Below are 6,277 nucleotides of genomic sequence, written 5' to 3'. Positions count from 1 at the left end.
AACAATCAACTAATAGAACATGAAGATGAAACTGGTTCGATGGGTTAATTCTTGCGTGGTCAATGGCGCTCAAAGCTTGAGAAGGCTATGGAGAGATAGCCACCGATTGTTTTGATTGAATTCCAATCAATTAATCACCATATAGAAGAATAGGTGCAACACATGAATCATTTGACAAATCATTGCCACGAGAAAGGCACTCATCAAGGCAATGGTGGAATCATTGTCACGTCATATAAATGATATGCTGCAAAGGGTCAATGGTGTCTTCGAAAAGTAATAATTTTGGGCTTTGAAGACTCTTAAGAACGTAAGTGCAAGAGCATGATGGCTGGTATGAACTGTGAAGTATCAAACCCGTGTTCCCGAACTACATTAGCCATCAAATACCATCATTTTAAAGTGGTACAATGGCGTATAGAGTGGTTGTCATATCTAAGGATGGAATGTTCGATGAAATTTCCAAAGAGGTTCTTTCTTGAATTAAGAAGTAGAGTGAAAATTTGCTTGAAGAATCAGTCCAATGAAGGGAATGAGTCAATATTCATTTAAATTGACATGTTGGCACACACACAAAACAGAGAAATTTTATATCATAACAGTTGCAACATGCCAAATAAGGCTCAGATCATGTCATAAAATCTTGTGACAGGAGCTTACATATAATAAATGAAGTAATGTTAGAGAATTTTATGAGTGCACATGGATAGTGTGAAAATTTGCTTGAAGAATCAGTTCAATGAAGGAATGAGTCAATATACATTTAAATTGACATGTTGGCACACACACAAAACGGAGAATTTTTAAATCATAACAGTTGCAACATGTCAAATAAGACTCAAATCATGTCATAAAATCTTGTTAAAGGAGCTTACATATAATAAATGAAGTAATGTTAGAGAATTTTATGAGTAGTGTGAAAATTTGCTTGAAGAATCAGTTCAATGAAAGGAATGAGTTAATATCCATTTAAATTGACATGTTGGCACACATACAAAACAGAGAAATTTAAATCATAACAGTTGCAACTGGCTAAATAAGTCTCAGATCATGTCATAAAATCTTGTGAAAGGGGCTTACATATAATAAATGAAGTAATGTTAGAGAATTTTATGAGTACACATGGATAGTGTGGTAGTTGAAGAAAGGGGAGATACTCGTGGAATTCTTCAAAAATGAGTGATTGGTGGATGGAGAGAAGATTTATTGTCTATTTTGCTAGATCAATTATTCAAGCATCTTAATAGAATGTACAAGTTTCTCCTTTCATGGATAGTTTCTTTAGGATAATTATGTCGAGGTTAATTAACCTCTCCCAGAACACGTAAAACAAAGTTAGTTATTAACCATGGAGGAGTAGTTCTTAATCTTAATATCTATATAAGGGATCATTTTTCTTTGTAATGGGACTCTTTTTTTTGGACTTTAGAATTAGAGAACACGTGTTAGAATTTTGATGATAAGACAATTTTCAAAAAGTATGTATAGATTTTGTCTTTGAAATAAAAAAATCTCTCTTCTCTTTTTGGCTCAAGAAAATAAAGTAAAATGCATTTTGAGTTCTTTTTCTAAAATCTGAGTTGTTGAAGAATGAAAGTGTTGATTCTCTTTACAATGAATGTTTTCATGGTATTGTGCAAATGTTCACGAATCTCGAATCAATGTTGCACTAATGATCATCTTCAAGCATAGCTCTTGATTGTCCTTATTAGCAATTCACATTAATCTAAGAAAGCTTTAAAGTCATTTGGTGCATTCGTCATTAGTAGCTTTCTCTCTAACCTTCAAGTTTGAACACATCTTTATATTGAAAAATCAAAACTTATATCATACGAGGGAGCTTCCCCTCTCAAACGTAGAGGAAGATTGTAATCTGATAGCGATCAGTTGCAATCTCTCCAATTGTTGGCATGGTTGTCATTGTTCATAGAGCGAATAGGGTTAGTTTCATAGATAAATTCACAATGACAAATCTACTTACGAACAAGTCCATACTTGATCATTTGTATATTCTTCAAGTGGTTTTACCTTTGACTCTTTGATTTCTCTATGATGTTCTTCTTGTCTTCACCTTCTTGAATTATTTTGTTCTTGTATTCTTTCATGTTGTGGCTCTAAAATTTTCATATGGAATGAGTTCAATTGTGTCTCGTGCTTGTGGGACCATTTTAGATACATATACAATTGTATCTTTGCACATAGTGGATGATATCTCAAAATGAAAAGCATTATGCATTCAGCACCAATTGGATACTAACAAATTTTGAGTGGAGGCATCTTCCCCAATTCAATTTCTTGCTTAACGCTTTTCAAGACAAAATTTCTAAAATTCTCAAGCATTCCTTCATTGAACGATGGTTCTAGGTTATCCCCAACATGTACCTCAGTGAAATTGGGAATCACATCAGGACATCCCCCTTGATTATAATTTAGCAACATCATGATTTCTCTTGTTTTGGGAACATATGATCCCAAAGTGGTCTCCATGAATAAGATTTCATTATCTTCAACATACTCAGTGATTAACAATCAAAGCCTTAGAGTGCTCTCTATCCTTATTTGATTAGGGATTTCCTTCCATGGAAGCCACATGTGTGAAAAGTCTGTAGCAATGTACCCATTCAATTTCCTTGCCCAATCTCTACTCAAAAGCATGTCATATCCCTTCGAAATATCCACAACAAATATGTCAATACAACTTTGAAAATGTGGGTCAAACACTAATTGCATGTGAATATTGTTCAATTCTCCCACAACGGGGACCTCTATTTTATCCAATTGTGTAACCTTCTTATCAATCTAAAGTGGAACCAATCCCAACCTTCTACATATGTCCAAAGGCATTACAATACTTGATGCACTAGAGTCAATTAAAAAATTATGTAACATTTTCCCAAAAATTCTAATTGGTACTAGGAAAGGTGCAAGTTCCTCCTTCCCTTGATAAAAATTCATTGGCTTATGCAATTTCAAAACAAATTCCTCATTGTTATGTATAGAAGTTCTCCCATTTTGTGTTGTCATGGAACTTTCCACTATAGAAGAATTATCTTTGATCATTTCTTGTGGTGAGCCATTTCGGGAGATTTCTCCATTTGATGCAACCTTGTATCATCCATAGAGTAAGCCCAAATGCATATGGAAAACATCCTCCACTACATAAGTGTTTTGTGAAAAATTGGATTGTTGGGAATTGGATGCCCCTCTTGGAAAATGTGATACATTTTGAGAAACAATCTTCGTAGAGGTATCATTTAAACTCCCCAACAATCTATCTCTAATTTATGGAAGTTTCATCAATTCCTATGATGGAAGGCTCACTTTGATTTTCTTGAATTTCTCTAGTACATAAGAACTCAACCTCTTCAATTCCTCTCCAGGAAGACTTCCTTTTTGTTTTTGTCCTGAATTTTCATTTTGACTCTGTTCTCCTTGTTGTGTAGAAGATTAAGGATTATTTCTCCCCTTCTCACTTTGTCAAGTCATGGACGACTAACCTTTGTCTCCTTGAGAATTTGTGGATTGTTGATACTTAGGCGAGTCTCTGAGGGGCCCAAAATTATTACTTGCATTGGGATAACGAGGAGTTGAAAAGTTATTTGGAGGAATTGATGATGTCAATGGCTTATGATTCCTATAATTCCTTTGATTTTACTTTGTTAGGGAATTACCAAAGGTTTGTTGGAAAGCTTGCACTTCACTTGTTCCTTCCATCAAGACATTGTTGTACAGAGGAGGGAAGAAAAAATAATCTTTATGCAATGATTCGTTTGGGGGCACTAGTGGAGGTTGATTTTCTAGTGGAACTTGATAATGTGGCATCTCCACGGGACCATTTTTTGAAGTAGATTAGAACTTCTGATTAGCTTGTATCAACATGCAATCTTGAGAATCAGGGGGAGGAAACTTAAAATCATCAAGGATCAATGCTTGATCATATCTTGGTGTTGGCACTATCTCATATCCCGTAGGAGGAGGATTCTAAGATGCGGTAATGTTCCTCATTTCTCCCTTGAAAACATTGACTACTCTTTGAAATTCTTGACATAGTAATTTAGAATGTTGACTTGTCTCATGTAATCTACACCATCCAAATAGTGTAGCTTCTACCAAGAAAAATTTATTAGCTGGTCAATTCTTAGAAGATGGAGGATTGTCCAATGGTGAAGGTATGCCTCTATTATTTGGATTGGTTTTCTATGATCTTCTTTGATGCCCTTGGTTACGATATGCAGAATTATTGTCTTGATGACCTTGGTTATTGCTCCAATATCCTGGGTTACTTTCTTGATTTCTATCATGATGTGGAGAAGGATTCCCATAATAACTTTGATTGCTACCTTGATATGACTGATAATTCCTTTGTGCATTTTGCAACTGATTATTCTGATTTCTAAGGTAAGTGACCTTAATGGATAACTTTTTCACTTGTTCAATCAAATCCTTCATCTCATCTTTTTCCTCTTGAGTCCTTGTAGAAGTTGTAGTGTTCTATAGATAAACAGGTTGTGTGGGTATTGCGTGTGACATAGGAGCTCCAAGATGTACCACTAATTGGTTTCAAGGGGTAGGTACTAGATTGATAGTCATACATAATTCAAAACTCCTTTATTTAATGTATTTGCATTTACAAAGTAGTTGGGTGCTCCATTCACAATTGCAGGTGATTTCAAACTAACTTTCTCAACCTCAACATAAGCTTGAATCAAACTTGTAGGAGCTTGATGAGTTTTTTGAACAAACATAGACATGCAACAATCTAGGGTTGCATGGTAGATAGTTCGTGTTGCATCATCTCCTATGCGATATGGGTTGCACACTCTTGAACAAGCCCTCTGAAAAAAATTATTGAAAGCACCAATTGGTTCATGCTAGTCTTGTCACCTTATCTCAATGAACTACCTATACAATTTAGTAGGGGTGACAGGCAATCTAAACTTCCTGAGGAATGCATCCTTCAATTGTTTCTAAGTGTGTATTGAATTCAAAGGTAGGTTGATATATCAATAAAATGCCTCCTCTCCTAGGAAACAATCTGAAAGAAACATCCTCTAGCACATTTCTATTCTAAAGGACATCCTCAAAAATCTTAATGTGCTCATCAGTAATGTTGTTGACATCATTCACAAAGAACTTAGAACAAAAATGTTTAGGATTCTTTGGAATATTGTAGTGCGCAACAAACAAATCAAGAGGTGATGCATTATGCAGATGCCATTGTTGGGCCATTGTTGGAACTTTTCGTTGGACAACTACGGGTGTGACAACTTGTATAGGTATTTACAAAAATAAATGTCAAACTTGTGTAGCTCCTTGTGGAACTCCTCCTAGGGTTGATCCTTGTGCTTGATGTTGAGGTGGTGGAGTTTGGAATATCTTTGTGAGATTGGCTACACTTGGTGAATTTTGACTTGTAGATGCTTTCTTATTTCCTCACCTAGGCTTTGGAGCAAAATTCAACTCTTGTAGTTCATGCACTTCCAAAGTGAATCATAAGGATCTTCAATGTCCCTCAGCTAGGGATGAATTAATGTACTCTAGTATGTAAAACTCGAGTTAAATCTTTCAATTAAGGCCCTCCTTCTAGTGCCAGGTTTTGTTGATGGTGTGACGATGGAGGGTGTGTCTTCAAATATTGTCTACCTTTGATGATTCTTCTTATTCTTGATGACTCAAGATGATTAAGAGTTCAAATTCAAGCCCTCCTTCTAGCACAATTTTTTGTTCATGCGTGTTGTATGACCCACCAAACTGTAGAACAAAATACCAAAAGATCTTATCATCTCTTGAACAAAGTCTCATTTATGCTAAGATTGCTAGAAGATCATACAATGACTCCAATGTTCCTTTAATGTCAGGTAAGCTCAGTCATTGATGTGATTATTTGATGATCACAAGGGGCCTTACATGTGTTTACTTAGATTCATTTCAAGCCATATTGGATGTGGGAGCTATCTTAAGTTTTTGCAATAAAAGTACTCTTTTAGATTTTCACAAAATATGCAAAAATGAAATAGGATAGGATTTAGGAATTCTATTCTAATCCTAAAGGTAGTGATGACAACAAATAGTACTTTGGTGGACATATTTCCTCAAATTACCAAGCTCCACTTTGCCAAGTTATTCTACAACTATGTGTGAACTAGTGCATTATTCAAGGGTTTTGTTGAAAAATTTTCAAACCACCACATACACTATCATAAATAATAATGTATATGAATGATAAAAGTTAAACATATGCATGAAATGGGTTTAAGCTAACTTTGCACAATGATTT

The sequence above is a fragment of the Cupressus sempervirens genome, chromosome 11 (assembly GCF_028749045.1).
Source record: "Cupressus sempervirens isolate cs-2001-9-10 chromosome 11, ASM2874904v1, whole genome shotgun sequence".
Classification (NCBI taxonomy): domain Eukaryota; kingdom Viridiplantae; phylum Streptophyta; class Pinopsida; order Cupressales; family Cupressaceae; genus Cupressus; species Cupressus sempervirens.
This window is presented reverse-complemented; position numbering follows the sequence as displayed.